This window comes from Coturnix japonica, chromosome 1 (assembly GCF_001577835.2).
Source record: "Coturnix japonica isolate 7356 chromosome 1, Coturnix japonica 2.1, whole genome shotgun sequence".
In the NCBI taxonomy this organism is placed as follows: Eukaryota; Metazoa; Chordata; class Aves; order Galliformes; family Phasianidae; genus Coturnix; species Coturnix japonica.
In genome coordinates this window covers 18,493,023-18,510,746 of record NC_029516.1, presented here as the reverse complement: position 1 = coordinate 18,510,746, position 17,724 = coordinate 18,493,023, and the positions used below count along the sequence as shown (strand labels likewise).

Genomic DNA, 17,724 nt, shown 5'->3' with positions numbered 1-17,724 from the left:
GCTTCGGGGTAGGAGAGATGTCTTGAAGGTTGTTGCTGGTCTGTATGTTTCTGTCATTATTCTGGGCAATAGTTTATCCCTATCTTAAACTATCAGTTTCTGGAGTCAAGCGATGGAGAGAACCTCAGCATTTCCTTAGAAGAGTAATGATTTCTCTGTTCCTGAGATTAGCTTGAAGAGGTACAGCAAGTTAAATCTGTGCTTAAAAATCAAAACTATGCCTTATTTACCTCTTCTGAATAGCTGAGGTTGTCAGTATGGTTGGAAGTTTGACTGCTTTGTAGCCAGGCCTGTGTGTGAGACAGCACACAGAGAATGATGAAGTTTTACTGCTGGCAAGATCTACACATCATGTTTAAGTATGCACTAAGCAGGTGGGGTTAGCTCCTAGAGTCTTCTAATATGGTTGATATTCTTTGTCCTTGAGAATGTTGCTCCCTTGCTTTCTGGGATGGGGTACAGTAAAGTGTTTCTACCCTGCCCCCACTCTCCACCTCCTCTATTATTCTGCAGCTGTTTCCTCACTCAGCTGATCCAGCTTCTCAATTGGCTGCACTTTAAGCCAGACACTCAGTAAGAGGTTTTGGATCTGGGGGTGTTTTTGTGGTTTTTTTTTTTAAGTGCTTTTTTGGAGGTTTGATTTTAACCTCCATACACAAACATGCTCCCAGCTTATCTGTGGTTGGGCAAGCAGATGGATGGCTGTGAGGAGTGTGGTGGCCCACCCAGTGGTAGCCAGCCCTTATTCCTCCTCTGGACCCAAGTTTACCCTAATCCAAGAAAAGACTTTGGCATTAACTGCATTACCATTGCCTTGCTAACGAGCTTAAATTTAGGTCTTCATTTTTCCACCCACCTCAGTGATGAATCCTGTCTAACATCCAGAGAGAGCCTAGCCCTTATATTAATGGCGGGGGGGAAGAGAAAACATCCTCTCTGAGCATCTGTTAGCTGTGTCCCAATTGGCTCAAAAGATCCATGTACTCTGTGCTTGTGAGCAAATGCTACGTGAACCTGCCAAAATTATGCCCTTGGCTGCAAAGCGAAGAGGCACATGGAGTTCAATTACTGGCTCTAAGCAGTTTAAAATAATGTTGAATAACTCCCGATCTTTAGGTTTAATTAAAATGAAAGGCTGAATTGGCACATCCAATTCTGAATTCTCAGCAAGGGGTAGAAGTTTGCAGCAGAGAGCAAGGTCTAGAGGAGAAACTTTGAAATATTTCTGGTAGTGCTAGAAGACAGAGATCCAAAAATATTTGGCCTTGTTCTCAGCACTGAACATGCTCTCGTTCATGCTTTTTGTTGCTTGTTCCCAAGTGACAATGACACATTCATTTAAGCAATCAGGGGAAAAAAATACATTTCAAAGCATCTGATTATGAATCATACCAAAAAAACCCAACCACCGTGTTGAGGACATAAGAAAAATGTCTCTCAGCACTTACAGTTATGAAAATAAAATAAGTTCAGGGAAGTAGAGGACCCAAAGTAGCCTGCAAGTCATTGTGCATCAATACAACTTGACAAGAGTGATTTCTGTCAGCATGTCAAACTAAGTGTTTTGCAGTAATCATCCTCTGTTTGTACCAAGATTGCCTGGTCTGACTGACAGCTACTTTGCTTGCTCATTCATGAAGTAATCAGTTTTGTCTCCTATGTCTGTATTAATCTGAAGAAGATAATTTCACATAGGCTCTTTGCATGGAGAGGGAGACTATCCTTCTCATTCCCATGGGTAAGAAGAAGTTGTTGGAGGAGCCACATGCAATGGAGAAAGGAAAAAAAAACCTCAGTTCTGCTCTTCCTGGGATATTGTTATAACTCCTTGCTAATGAAGCTAATATAGCATGGCGGTGGATCGATCCCGTGTGGGTACTTCACAAGAACGAATTTGCAGAATTCCCACAGCTTCTTTAAAATCTACTTACTTGTGTTATGTGCTACCGATTTAGCTTCTCAAACCTGCTTTTCCACCAATATGGAAGAATCAGCAACCCTCTGAGTATAATAACAGTTTTCCTACCTTTTGGATGTTATTCCAAATACGTGGTTATAATTGCAGTACTCTTTTTTTTTTTTTTTTTTTTTTTTATGTCTTATTTAAATTATTGCAGTGAGTTGCAAAGTTATATTCTGCTTGGACCTTTTGCTAAAACAATTAATTCTCAGTACTTGGGCTTTCCTGAGTTGTGTATCTTCTGAAAGAGACTGTAAAAGCAATTCAGCCTTGGAAATCCTGACCTCTTTGAACTGACATGATGTTGACCAATGCTTGTACAAGTGCATATTTGAAAGACTTAGTTGAAAGCTGAAAGCCTATTCCATCTAGATGCAAATACCAAATCTCCAGCGTTGCCACACTTAGTGTGGTCTGAAGTCTGATATCTATCATGAATCTTGCAGTATTTCTTGAGTTATTTTTAAATGCAGTACCTCAGAGTAATATTAGAAATAATTCCAGTTTTGAATTAAATTCCTGCATTTCAACAGCTGTAGCAAAAGACAAATAAAAACAGCAAAGGCAGGTAGCTGCTCAGATATCACAACATGATAATGGGGATACTTCTTGTATGTTTGTCTCTGTGCTTTTGTTTCTTTTTTAATGAGAAGCCATTCATCTGAATCACCGCTCTTGAAGCATTTGGGGTTTGCACAACTGCTGCAAACCACGATGCTATTCACCAGTGTAAATAGTGGTGATCCTGTCAAAACCCAGTTTGACCGCTTCCTTCCTCATTTTCTGATGGGCGTAAGCCATGTCTGTCACCATCCTAAATGCAGGACTAACTCATGTACTGAAGTTTATGGGAGTATTTGTTTTTATCTCCACCTTGTCAGCTGGTACAGAAACCCAGTATGAGAGGGCCTGGGCGATGACTGCATCTTCCAGGCTGGCTGGGTGCAAATGCACCCTAGTTACCTTGAGCTTAAATTCAGCACCTGAAGCTGAACCACTATTAAAGCATTGAATCGTTGAAAGGTTTGGCTTGGAAGGTGCCCTGAAGATAACCTAGTTCTGACCTCCTGTCATGAGCCTCCTATTAGATGAGGCTGCCCAGGGTCCCATCCAGCCTGGCCTTGAGCACCTCCAGGGATGGGGCATCCACAGCTTCTCTGGGCAGCTGTGCCAGTGCCTCACCACACTGAGTAAAGAATTTCTTCCTTGTATCTAGTCCAAATATCCCGCTTTTAGTTTAAAGCTGTTACTCCTTGTTCTATCCCCATGCTCCTTGATAAACAGTCCTCCATCTTTCCTACATTTGTCAGCAGTGCTGCAGGTGAAGACAGGTGACTGCTGAAGTGTTTTTTCCCTTCCGGAAGCCTGAGGAGAAAGGCAGCAGCAGAGACCAAGGGTGGCAACTTCATGAAACAGATTTACAGCAGAGCTCCTGACTACACCCATATCCTCTAATGTGAGTGGGCTGAGGACGTGCATGTTATTAGATGCCACAATGAGGAAAACTTAGATGTCAGTTATTTTAAATAGTATGACTCATTTCTTATCCTTTCTACCTTGTACTCCCTCCTTTCTCATGCCTTTGCTCCTCTTAGACTACAGATCATTAACTTTGCTAAAACCACTGTTGGTATCTTCAAGGAAGCTGATTTGCAGGGACTTGCCTTCACCAGACCAGACTTGTCTGTCTGATAGTCCTGTGTTTGAAACATCAGTTCTAAGAGGCTTTACACACACATACACACACAAAGATTCTGCTAACAGGGCACTGGAGTTTGATGCTGTCTGTGCAAGAGCTCTAAATGAACAAGAACAGAGTTTGTACTCTGTCTCTTAAGTAAAACAATAATATACCCATCTAGCAAGGGCTTCTGGGGTCATGCAGGGAGATTATCAGTAAATCTGACTTCTGTATTAGGTAGTTTGGTAGAAATCATAATGGGAATCAAATCAAATTAGTAGATAACAAAGAAATAGAGGAGACAGTGTAAAGGGAACTTGTTTCTCGTGAATCTGCTGAAGTTTCTGTGGGAAGCTCTAACATGGATACAGCAGGTCGAGCTCATGCCTTGTCAAAAGCTCTTTGAAAATTAAAGTACAGGCTGTATTTTACAGAAATCTGTTAGAATCACAGTTATCAGGGAATAAAAGGAGAAGTCTTCCCACAGATGAATAAGTGGTTAAAAATAGGAAACAAAGAACTGGAATACCTGATTAATTTCCTAGTTCAATAGAAGCTATTGCTGGGATGAAGTCTTTCAAACATCTGTGATGTTGTCTGAGCTGTTAGATGAATTCATCAATGATTTTATTATAAGTAGGTGACAGAACTTGCAGGAGATAACAAAATTATTTATAATAATCTGAGTGGAAGCTGCCTGGAGTGGCTTACAGACAGCCTTTTTAGTCTGGGTTGGCAAATGAAATTCCAGTGTCAACAGATGCAAAATAACACATGCTTGGGAAAGGAAATAATCCTGTTTTTGCTGAGTGGGTGAAAACCCCACCCTCTTGAAGCTGTTATGAATAATTCTTTATAAATATCAACTCAGTGTGCAGTGGTGATTATTGAGCAGATAGAACAATTGGAAACACTAGCACAGGATCAGAGAACAAAACCAAAATCATCCCAGTGATGCTTTAGATAAATAAATATTTGCCTCTTACGTGCTGTGGAGAGTTCTTTCTATCGCCCATAAACAAAAATGGAAAAAGAAAAGAGACCTCAGGTCGAAAAAGACTGGGACAACTTTTCTTTGAAGAAAGAACTAAATATGCTGTATATTTTCAGTTGGGGGGAGGGGAAGAAGGAAAAGAGACAAAATATGATGAAAGTGAAAGCAAGAATGGAATTTAAAAGTACGTAGTAGGAACGGTGCTATTATCTGACAGCAGGCTTAAATGAATAATAAGACCAAATAAGTTCCCTCTCCCGCCCCTTCTTCTGTTCAAAGCAAAGCCAAACCACAAAACTGCTGCAGAAAGCTTTAAGCTATCAGTACGTTGAAGAGATCAGGTGTATGTAATGTGGAAAATAAATCCTCTTAGTAATTTCTAATGATGGACATTCCAAATCAGAATGTTTAGAAATGGAAAAACTGGTGTGTTTGAGATGAAAATGAGTGATCCTCAGTGGGTGCTGTTGGCCACTGTTAAATTTAGTTTGTCCTTCCTGATCGTCTTCAAGAAGACACTTAAGGTCTTGCTCTGTGCAGTTATTTAAGGCTACCTGTGTAGTTAGTGGGTGGGGAAGGAAGGAGTGGCTGAGGTGATTCATATGAGCCTGAGATAAGCACCTAAAATAGGGGAGTTGAATTGCCCCTGGGAAAGCTCCCTCTCCTTAAATACAGAATGAAACTCATGACTAGTTCATGCTGGCTGCTCAGCAGAAAGTGAGATGAATTCTGTTCTCAGGGTAGTGTCTTGGTCTGGGGGATGTTTCAGCTGTCTAAAGGGTGCTCTCGGGCTTATAAACAACAAAAAATATCAGTGCATCAAAGTGGGTGTGTGTCACAGACTTTAATTTGAAATGGTTTAGCACCATGTCAGTGGGTATGTTGGACAAGCTTTCAAATGGGTTTTGAGCTTGGTCAGCAGCATATGATTACATGTGTGAAGAGGGGCTCCAAAATGAATGCCTGGACTTAGTGCCACCTTCTTCTCTTGCTTCCAGCCTCCTAGCAGAGGTAGCATTGCCTGATGCGGGGCTCAAGGGCTTGAAGGAACAGAAAGAAATCCTACTGGAATGATGGGCAAACATTGTTACAAATGAACGTTTAGATATCGTTAATTAATGTAATGACATTTTCTGTTTCACTGGCGCCCAAGAGAATCAAATGTGATTAATTTCTTAAAAAGCTGCTATCTGTAGGCCACATGTAGTAATAACTAGCTCAACAGGTCTGTGCTGGGGCATCCTGAGCTGAAGTTGGTGTGTAAAGGTACTGGAAAGTCTAACAGAAAGTTGCCTTGTGCTTGGGGCATAGCAACTGCATGTACGTCATCTGTGAGGGCAGTTCATCTGACACATGATAACTTAATCATATGACTGACTGTGGAGATTACTTGCAGTGGTAACAAATAAGGTGACTGGCTTTATTAAGGCCTTATATCAACACAGCTTCTCCATACAAGAGACCAGTTCCAAAGTAATGAAACTCATCTGTCTGCTGGTACAAACGTCTCTTCTGCATTGCTGGATTGAACTATGGGATAATTCATCTGGTTTTGGTGTCAGGACAAGGTAGTAAACAGGTACACTCCACAGCTCTAATTTAAAAAGGCTGGATTTTTATTTGTATTTTTTACCTTTGACAGCAATCGCTGCTATTCTTTACAGTGGACCTCCACAGTACATGCCTGCGTTATCCCCAGGTTTTGATTTCTAGCTTAGTGCCAGATGCTTTAGGAATGATGTAACCATTCAGTGAACATGATGTGGGGCATGGGGTGTGAGGGACTGAGTCATGGGAGGCGTGCCTGCGGGGAGAGAGCCCTGTGGCCTGACAGCTGGCCCAGCACACCCAGCCTGCCTCGCTTCTTGCCTCTACCGCGGGCTTCCTCCAAGTTGTGCAGGAAGGGTTTCTCACTCAGCCTCACGCTGCCTATTTGTGCATCATGCAGTTAATTAAGGAAGAAATGAAGAGTGTGCTATCACCCAAAATTTTAATTGAATTGTTCAAATAGCAGTGATGCGGAGGAGGATATGATGTGCTAAAAGTAAAGTTTTTTGCACTTATCAGCGCTCTGTCGTTTCTATAGCAAGGCCCACGTAACTCCATTATACAGATATTTCAAGAGTGATTGAAAAAGAGCCACTGAAACACCCAGGAGAGAATGGAATTGGGAGATTCAGTGCTTTTGAATTGCTGTCACAAACAATCTAATGTTGAAACACTCTGTAGTACAAATGCGATATATATATCCCCAGTCAGCTGTGTTTTCATTAGAATTTGAGACACTGAAAACTTCTCTTGATTCAATTTGCGGTGGCGGTGGAGTAACCTGGAGGATAAGCCAGATGGGAAGAGAGGCCTTGTATCATAGATATTTTCCAAGAAATTACCAAAACTCAACTCTACAAGAATATTTTAAACAGTTTTACCAGGGTTACTTACTGCTTTCAAACACACACTCTCCTATTGTCTTTAAAGAAAATGAAAAAATATGGCAAGCCCCTGTAATATAAAAACCCTTATGCTGTCGTTGAAAGTAGGCATTTATTGCTGCTGCTGCCACTGATATGAAATGACTGACACTCTGAAATGGGAACAGTGGGAGGTTTAGATGGGAGCAAGGCTGAAATGTTTCTTCTTCCAAGAACAGGCAACCTAACCTTTTTAATAGACGGACATTTGACACATCGTGAAAAAGCCAGAAATTGTACTAGGGGAATTATTTCTGGACACTGAAAATCAATCAGCTTAGCAGCATTAAGGCACAACCTCCTCAGAGGCTCCTTTTGGACATTTAAAGAATGCATTTTAGAAGTGCATAACTTCCATCTGCAATTAGCAGGAGGATTGGCTGCTTGTAATTTTTGAATCATTCAAGAAAGTAACACCTGCACGGCTTCTAAAATTGTACCTTCATGATAGCACCACCTAGTAATTATTATTGTGAGTCATCAGCTAATGCTCATTACCACTTCATAGTAGCAGTATAATTAAAAATACTGTGCCATATTCCGGTAGTGATCAAGCTCTCAAGCCAACAATGTGACTTTAGAGAAGTTGGTTTCAGTATATTACTTGGTCTCTGCTGTGTCTGTCTAATGATTTCTGAATGGTCCTCAGTTATTCCTGAGCTAAAGTAACACTTTCAGTTTCCCTGGCAGGTCTTAGATATGAGCTTTTCCAGGCACGTCCTGGATAGGAGTAAATGTTGCAAGAGAAAGAACGTCAGTGCAGCAATGGCAACTTAAGAGAGGGAGTTGTTGGGCTGGCTCTGAAGTAAGCCTGGGTCAGGTATTGATGGAAGAGAGCTCCTGTACTCTTTGCTTTGAAGGTCAGGGAGGGACTAATGAAAAGTGTGAGGCTGGTAAAACAAACAAACAAACAAACAAAAACCCAAAAACTCAACAAAAACCCACTGCCAACCAAACAACAACAAGACAAAAGAAACTCATAGTCTGTTAACTTTGAGTTGAACTAAGCATTAAGCATTATGGGATTCCTTCCTCAATTTACACACAGGTGAGCCCAAGAGATTAGTTTACTTTGTGTTTTTTGTTGTTTGTTTGCTTGCTTGTTTTGTGGGGGTTGTTGTTGTTTCTGTGAAGAAAATTGACTAGAGTAGCCAGTGGTCATTCCTCATGGCTTTCATCAGTTAACTGTGGGAATGCCGGCACTCACAGATTATTTTCAGCCTAATCTGAGTGGCTCACACTAGTTTACACCATTGGTCTAGTCTTTCCTATTTTTCCCTGGCTCTGTATGTGAAGTGAAGCAGGTCTGACGGTTAGTAGGGAGCAGAGATTTGAAGGTGTTTTAATTTGTTGTTTGGGACATGAAAGATTAAGCTTGGACACTGTGTTCCAGCTTAGAAGAGAAGATGATTTCAATGGAGAACCCTGGGTTTAATAGCATTAGGAACCTGAGAAACTTTGCATCAGTCCTATCAAATCTACCAAATTCCTGAGAGCATCTTTGATCCAGCAGATTGGCATTCTCTGATCAAATAGGCTCTAGGAGAAAGAGTTATCACCCATAAGCTGATACAGACAACGGTCATCATTTCTGTACCTTTTCTTGGATAAATTAGAAGTATTGGCTGCAGTATCTGTCTTTAAGTCTAGTGCATCAGTAGAGCCTATTGCCTTCCTCTGAGCTCGTACCAATTTAATGACATTAGATGTAGGCTGTTGGTGTCAGGAGCAGATTCATTCCAGGGAACCAATGAAAAATAGTGCGATTGCTTTTCACTATTTAAGTGTGGTTCTTTGATGCTTTGTGCACTGGAGTATCACCTTTTTTTTTTTTTTTCTCTATCTGCTCCACAGAGTGATTGTGAAAGTGGGCAAACCACTGTGACCTTAATGGTCTTTTAAATCACTGTCTTCTAAATTGCATTCTGACAGTGTGACCTAAATTTTGGATCTGCTTTTTGTATAATCTTGTTTAGTTACAGTAATGATGCCACTGTTCAGTTAGGTTGACTGTGCTATGAGATTCACATCACACTTTTGAACTCAACTTGTCCTTTTTTGCAGGTCATGTGAAAATGATGGATTTATGCCAACACTGGCTTTCTTAAATAGAAGTTTTCTTCAGGTCTTGGCTCCCATAAATACCAGAGGAGCTGATATATCCAGAACGATGAACTGTTTAATATGCCTTGCTGACTTGGACAGCATTGTTTTTTAAATAGAAATGTTTAGCTGTAATGAGCTAATGCACGCTTGGTTTGCTGAAAGATTCAATGCACCTTTATTAGCCAAGCTTATAACATTTGGTTTGCTGAAAGAAACAATGCACTTTTACTAACCAAACTTGTCAGGCTGGGGACACTTTCTAGGTAGGATTATAGGTTTGATTTTCCTGACACTACATTGCCCATTTGTAGTAGGGGTTCTGCATAGTCTTCATTTACTGTTAACATATATGCTCTGTTGCTTGGGGGTCAGTGTTGAGTTGAACAGTCTGCAGGTGCTACAGTGACTTCACTCACAGTTCCTAAATATTACCAAAATACCCATGCCCGTCATTTCTTGTCCTTTAAATTTTTGATAGAATATGATATTTAATCAGTCATCAACACCAATGTTTCCTCGGCCTGCTCTTCAAACACTTGGGGGAGCAAATTATTCAGTCTGACAAATCTGAAACATTTTAACTTTAAACAAGCGCTGTTAAACTTCTCCTGAAACTTGGTGAGAAAATGGTGACCTGCCAACTTTCAAAGCTCAGGTAAAACACTGTGGCTATAGGATGAGGAGGTGACAGAGCTTATGTCTCAGTATATTCAGAAGCCTCCAGTTTCCAGAAAGAAGTCTGGTGGTGGGAAGTCAGTGCTAAACCAGAGACACCTGATCCAGGCATACCAAGCAACCCAGGCTATGATAATGGGAGCTTTGCTTCTGAAAGGTGGCAGATGAACACACAGTCTTATCGTAGGGTAGTGTATTTTTCTGCTCTTGGTACCTGCAATTCAGCCATTGTCTAATGTCACAGATGTGGTTTGATTTAACTTAATTTGAGAGTAATATCCTACAATATTGAGGGATATTTATGAAGCGAGTTCTTTGAAGTTCTTCCCTCCTGCTCTTAGCATCACTTAGTCTTGCTGGATGCCTTTTATCTTGGTACAGATTGCAGCCAGCCATTAAGAAAGCTAAATAGTGGTGCTATTTCAGTTGGCTTTGTGTTATTTTGCTCTTGCATATTAACTTTGCAATTCTGCTTCCTATTCTGCTTGAATTGTAATATTCTTGCACTGCTAGTGACTGTTTATTTCATTTAAAGTTGTGTTGCTGGAGAAAGGGAGAGGAACAAAGTAGGAAGTTAATGGAAAAAACAAGGGTATCCATATACATAAATACATATATAAACATTTAGTGATTTTCCAGCAATGTCAGAAAGGTGGTTCTTGCATGAAATGCTTGTTTTCTGTTAACACAGTGCAGGATCTTCCTGTCCCCCATTTCCTGTTGTAGATGTGGTCTGTTTTTCCTAGTTTGTTTACATGCAGGGGCGAAGGAATGAAGGAGGAAGAAGAGCACTTGCCAGAGCAGTGGGGAAGGGAGCTTACAGGCTGTGAAGCCTGTGGGCTTGGAGGGGAGACAGCTTGGAGGTGGCTGTGCACTCCCCAGCACAGAAGAGATGTGGGAGCTGCTGTGCTTGCTGCCTCCATTCTTTTCTGTTCTCAGCCTGCAAAACTGGTTGTGTTTCTTGATATGCTCCATCTGGGCTTTGTTGCAGCTCTTTATTTCATGTTCAGTCTCTCCAGCTTCTTAGATGTTGGAGTTTTCCCTATCACTCCCATTCCAACTCCCAAATCTTCCTACATTTCTGATAAAAACCACTCAGTTGCAGCAAGCAGATCTGTAATAAGTGATTTATAAATGTGAGCTGTCTCAATTTGCAGTGCACTTTGTTAGTGAGAGAGCTGGAAGAGAGTAGCTACTTCTCCCCTCTCATGCAAAGCAATCAGTTTCTCTTGCACTTTTCTGCATGAACAGGAACTTCTCAAGTGAGGAGGGTGCTCCTTTGAAGTAAACAGTGGTTTGCAAGGAGAAATCCTTACCAATTTTGAGAGACTGAGATATTTGTGCATATATAAATCGTGTTGTAGGAAAGGAAGATATATGAGAAATACCATCTCAGGAGCCTTAGCTTTGAGAGCTCTTGGATGTTATTGCCATTTTCCTTTCTCCTCAGAGACTCTCCCTGCAATGAGTTACCCAGCTTTTTGGAGAGTGCTCATGTGACTAATGGTTATATTCTATTTTTAACTTGGCTGACATAGTTACCAGCAGTACTTTCATATTGAACAACTGCAAGATATTCATTAAATGACCACTCAGCTATGTACGTATCAGTGGTACAGGAAAATAGACAGAACTGGAACACAGGTGTATGAAGTTCCAGTTGCATTCCATGCTTTGTGTATTTTTGCAGCCTGGAGGTATAGTGTTCTATATAAGTTTTCCCTGAAGTGTCTCTCTCTGGCTCATCCTAAGGCCAGTGCCCCCTGTTTCTGTTGCTCTGAGTGCCTGCTTGGCCACTCACACACACAAAACAGAACTATAATGAATTATTTTATTGCTTTTCTTTAAAATATCAGAAACTTCTAACTTTTTAAAATCCATGTTGTCACACATGCCAGATAACAACATGGGGCACAAGGACTGGCACAGTTGAGATAGAAGCATATGGCAGTGTAGGTAATTAGCGGTGGGAATTTCTTAAGCTAGGCTGGCTCCCTAAAAAGACTTAGTATATGACTTAAGCCACATCACCTGATATCTTTTAGAGCCTTTAGAAAGACTGCTACTTTTTTTGCTACCTGCATCATAAGGCTATTTTTCTAATACGCTTGTTTTCTGAGGGGTAGAGGTGAGAACTGCAGATTAAGTAAACGCCAACCATAGAAGCATAGGATGGTTTGGGTTGGAAGGGACTTTTAAGATCATCTAGTTTCAACCCCCCTGATGTAGGCAGAGACATCTCCCTCTAGACCACTGTAAAGGGAATATCTCTACCTGGGCTCTAAAAGAGAAGCCCAGCCTGCTACCTCTCTGTTGCTGTAAAATAATAGGCCAGTGAGCATCAGTCCTACTATTTTGGAGGTACACAAGCAGTGCAACTGTTAAGTTATTTTTTCACTGCTTCCTTGTAGGAAAGAGAAACTTAGATTTTTTAGGCCCAGTTGTATCTATTTCTTTGTCTCATTTACCTCCTACTAGAAAGAAATTTGTTTCTCCCTTTCCTCATGCTTTTCCAGATCATATCATTTGAGAGTTCAGCACTTCACAGTCTGGCTTTCGCTGGTTCTGAAGCAAAATCTCACCTGCTCTAGATGGCCTGATCCTTTTCAGAGTACACTTCAATCACTGGCAACAGAGGTCCCACAACAATTGTCTCTGAAGCAGGGAAGTTGTTCAGCTGGTTCTTTGTGCTGATGCTGTGTTGAATTGGTTGGTGGAGGATCCTGCTTTTTAGAAGTAGTACAGGAAGGATTAAAGAAATGGAGTTTTGTTGCTGGAGTGGGGGAAACGCGGATCAAAGCTGAGAGTTTGTAACAGAGGATGAAGAAAAATTCATATTCTCCCTGGATACAGACAGGTGTTTTGAGCATGTCCTCTATGAGATACCTCAAAGGGACTTGATCATCAGAACTGGATGAGCATGCAGCCTCTGAAGCTGCTGTCCTCTGTTCTCTAGATCAGAAGATTATTTAATCTCTCTGAAAAATGTCCAGTGCCCATTTTACATTTCAGCTGGTGCACGTACAGGCAAGAAAGGAGCAGGCACTACTAGTAGTTAGAAACTGGCCCCTGGCAAGCAGAAACATGTGCTTGCCTGCTTCAAGGCAATGTGGTGGTTTCTCCCCAAGCTGTTCTGTGGTGCTCCTTCTGAAATCCCCATGGCAAAAGGCTGAGCAGTGCTGTTTGCTTCAGTGTGTTCATGGTAGTTAAAGCAGCTCAGCAGTGTTGTGATACATTGCTTGGAAATTCTTTCTACAGATATTATTATTTATGATTGCTGTGTATGAGTCAGAAGGGCATATTTCTATCTCTGTGATGGAGACAAGTGCTATTGCTATCTGAGAGATGAAGGAGCTCACACCCTGACCATGCCATGTCCTTGGTTCCAAGGTGCCTGAGGTGGTGACAGGAGAAGGGAACATGGCACAGAAGTTTTGGCAGTCTGACAGAGAGACAAAACTCAACTATATGTCTCTTTAAAGCGGTATTTTTCTACTGCCTGAGAGAAAGGAAGTTCCTTCCAGAGTCCTTGGGAGCTGCTTACACACTGTGGAGGGTAGCACAAGACAACTCCTTTCCTCAGCAAGCCTGGCCTTAAAGGTTGCTCTTGCCCTGCACAGCCTATGGTGCTGGTTCCCAGGGATTTGCCCCAGGTTTCTTATTCCCCTTCTTCATCTTGTTCAAAGGGCCAGGAAGTTGATTACTTGTATTTTCTTTTACTACCCATGTTTATCAGTGGGATGCTGTGCTGACAGCTGCCTCAGCAACCTGCAGTGACCCCAGCAGGAGGGGAAGCAGCAGGGGCCCAATGCACAGGCAGCCATCATCTTCTGTGCTTTCCCAATTCATCCTCATGCAGAGCAGTACCCTGAGTGCTGCTGGAGCCAGGCTCTGAGTTGGTTGTATGCTTCCAGAGTTGCAACAACAAATTCTGCCTTCCCTGAGCTGTGCAGCCTGAGAAGGGCATTGTGTCCATCCCCTGACCTTTTTCTGTTTGTTTTCATAGGAATAATGTGAACTCTAGTTTTCATAGCTTCAAAGTGTTGTGGACTATCCTTAACCTGTCAGGCTTCCTTAAAGACTGACTGGTCCTGGGTGGTGACTGATACTACTTGCATTTTCTCCACTTATTGTGACATATCTAATGAGCTTTTTGGAGACTGGCTGAAACTCCTCAGTTCCTGCAGTGTGTTGGTCTTTTAAGATGTGAAATCATACAACTCATTTTTCCTATGAAAATGATTGATGAACTTCACAATTTGGCTTCATAGTGTGCATTGCTTACCTTGTAGCAGAAGGAGGAAGGCCCAGAGCTCAGCTCTGGACCCTTTCCTGGACTCAGCCTTATCTACCTTACCCTGTGATACAGTAAAATGCATGGGCTTCCTGAGTGGAAATTTGATTTTTACTTTTTTTTTTTTCTCTCAGGTCATAGTAAAATAGCAAAAAAACATGGAATGTGTGTGTGGTACTTTCTTAAAGATCACCTGCTAGCTGCATTTACACCAGCTTCTGGTAAAGTCTTAACTTTGGCTTACTTCTCTTACATTCAAGCCACCTCATTACAGCAGGGAGCCACCTGAGAAGTATGTTAATGGCCATTTGCCAACAGGCTCAGTGCTATGAAAACTGCTGAGATGAACCTGTTCTGACTGCTGAAAGCCAGAAACAACCCTGCTCTTGTCTACACCACGAAAACTGCAACTTACTAATTTGCCATCGGCCAGCAGCTGCTCTTGGGTTGGCAATGGTGGAACTGGTAAATGGAGCTCAGGCATATTTAACACTGTAATAAAACATAATTTAGAACTATAGAGCAGACTGGTAATGCTGCCTATTATCAAGGTTGTTTGATACTTCTCATTATAAGACTCTATTTTCAGCCGCTTACAAGTTTGCCAAATTTTAACAGCTTGCACTAAGATTCCTTTCACTTGGTGTCTGCCTCTTGCTGAATATCCTGTTATTGTTGTTCAGAAAAAGAAAACAACACTTAGGCAGAGCAGCTCAGTTGTTTGTAAGAAAGAGCACTGGGAAAATACCTTGTTACTCCTGTTAAATTCAGGTGACCTTTTCCTTCAGCAGCTCGGAGGAAAGATTTGGCAAGAGAAGGGAACCACTGTCAGAGTTGCTTATACTCTTTCTATGGATATTGACCAAAATAAGCTGGTGTGCAGAGTTCTCAAAACATTTCTGTTATCACCAGCTAGCAGGTCTTTAATGCTTAGCAGCTAATTTCCTCAAAGTGTTGTTGCCTGTGGGCCATGTGCCTTTGGAAGTCAGCTTTGTGCAGGAGCTTGGAGATGCAGTGCCCAGCTTCCCCAGGGTGCTTGTCTGGGCCTGGGCCGTGCAAAGGAGGAGAATGAATGAGTTAAATGGAGCAGAGTGCAATAGTGACCCAAAGAGCAATACCTGGGTGCTCTGGTGAGCTTTATGGTGTGTGTAGTGTGCTCACAGGTGGGGTTACTAATAGGTAGTAGATGTGTATGTACTTATACAATATCCATTAGCTTGATGCATTCCTTGTAGCTGTTGTGCATGTTAAGCTATAAAATGCAAGTCAAAAATCAAATTTGGCAATAGCATTTGTTAATGGCTTCTTTTTTTGTATTTTTTATGGATGTAATGGTGAACATCAGATTATTACCATAGAACACTGTAGGCAATCAGAAGTTAATTAATCTTGCTCAGGGACTAAAATCACTGTTTCTCCTAAATAATGTGTGCCTCTTTAATTAATCTTTACTTTCTTATAAGCACAGTACTGAAATTGGATACTACTTCTGCCTGTGTGAGCCTATGGGCTCTGGTAAGATTTTGATCATTCCCTACAGAGACCCAGGCTCAGTGGCCAGGATGGGACAGAGAAAAGAACTGAGCTCTCATTAGCCAGCCAGGGAAAAGTCCTTGCTTTAAACTACACTGCTAGTTCACCAGCTACGGTAGCTGAGATCAGGCCTCTAACATTGCCCTATCCTTTCAGTTTTCTGTTAGCCTATTTCTATGGAAATTACAGGAGCTTCTCATAACTCATCTTGCAGAGGTCCTAAGAACTACAGACTCAGCGCAGGTAGCTCTACACATTGTCTACGCCATATCTACAACTGCAAATGGCCGGGCAGCCTGCACAAAAGTGTTCGATGTCAGAGAATCATGGAATCAATTGCATTACTTCTAGGCAGACTGGGTTATGATGGAGTTCAGCAGTCTAGATACATGAACTTATGGATTGAGATGAGGCATGGCTGCAGGAAGGCTGTACTTAAATTTAAAAATAACACTTGAAAATGTGATTAAGACTCATACCTCTCCTCCCTTCCTAGTGTCTAATGATAACAGATTAAGACACTTCAAACCTAAGGCAATTTTGTATTTTTATGGTTACAATTTATTAACAGGCAGTGTTTCTCTGGCTTTCCTGGGTTGCATGAGAAACCCACACAGATAGAAGAAAATATGGGAAAAAAATAAAGAGAATACAATAAAGGGCTGTCAAACATGTGTTGTTATAAAGAAATGGTGCAAGATGTTTTCTCCTTTTTATTCTTTATTTTTTTATTGTCTGCTTTGTAAAACCATTCTCAGGCTGAAGGTGGATGGGAATCCTTTAATGACCCATCAATAAAACCACTTAGCAGGGCTGAATAGCAGCTCTGACAGGTGACCTTCCCTTTTTCAGAGATGCTCTATTAGTTCTCATTATCCTGCCTCTTGGTCACGTTTGGGGGGCCTTTCAAGGCTTCTTCTTTTTTCTCCCCTGAAATAAACTGTATTTCTTTCCATCTGGAGAAGATTCCATATCATTTACTGGAAAAGGATGTCACTCACAGTAGCTGTTTGTGGAAAAATAGTTCACTTGCCGTTACAGAATTGCCCTCACATGAGGAAGCTGAGGCAAGTGAGGGGAGATTTGAGTGTAGCTGGTTTAAAATGCAGAAGGCAGCCAAATGGCCGTTCCTTTGCTCTGTCATTGGTGTCAATGGTGCTACCACTCGTTCTCTCTCGTCTGGGTGTACTGCAGAACAGATGAAGAAATCTGCCTCTGCTCTGGCCTGCCAGCACTAAGCTCTTCCACTGCTTCAATGTTTCTCCAAGCAAAGAATGCCTATAAAGTCAAGTAACAACAGTGTGGCAGAAAAGCCCAGGAAATATTCTGCTAACTGGTTTCCAGTTTTGTCCCTGTACATGTGCTGCTTAGTTCTTTCCAACTCTCTGACTTCTGGGATTAGGAAAAGCAATTAACTCCTTTCTCCTGTGGTGCATTAGATAAGATTGTGAAGTTCAATGGGTTTATAGCTGCCAAAGAAGAGACTTTCTTGAAAGCACTTGCATCAGTGTTATTTTTATTCCTGTGATTTGCGATGTGCAACCTGGATCACTGCAGCAGTGTTGGTAGACGGTAGTAGCAAAGAAATAAGCAAATAAATATGCTAGTAAAATGCTATGTTTTGCTGTGATTTACTTAGAGATATCTGAAGTGGATATGAAAAGTGGCAGAATTGAAGTGGAAGGAGAGGGAGAAAGAGACAGCTCTTTACTGAGGTTCTTTTCCTTTGAAGTAAACTGAAATATTATGCCACAGTACTGTGGCCAGGAAAGTGCAGGTGCCCATATTTCACCTATTAATAGCTGTATTTTCTTATCCATTTCTGCTTTACATGAGAAATAGTATCTCTGAGGCTTTATCGGGCAAAACAAGAAATTTAGCATGGAAGAAACTGGAAATGAAGTTTCTGTAGACGTTTTCTTTTTGTAAATGCTGACAAATAACTCCTGCCAAATACTACATAAAGGAGAAAAAGAAACATATGGCAATTCAACGGGAGTGAAAAGATGA

General features: G+C 41.4%; 1 protein-coding gene across 4 annotated transcripts in view; it reads left to right on the top strand.

The window, feature by feature from the left end:
- Positions 1–17,724, top strand: part of PLXNB2 (plexin B2) — a 249,814-nt gene that overhangs the window by 26,234 nt on the left and 205,856 nt on the right. The gene's annotated exons all lie outside the window — the stretch shown is intronic.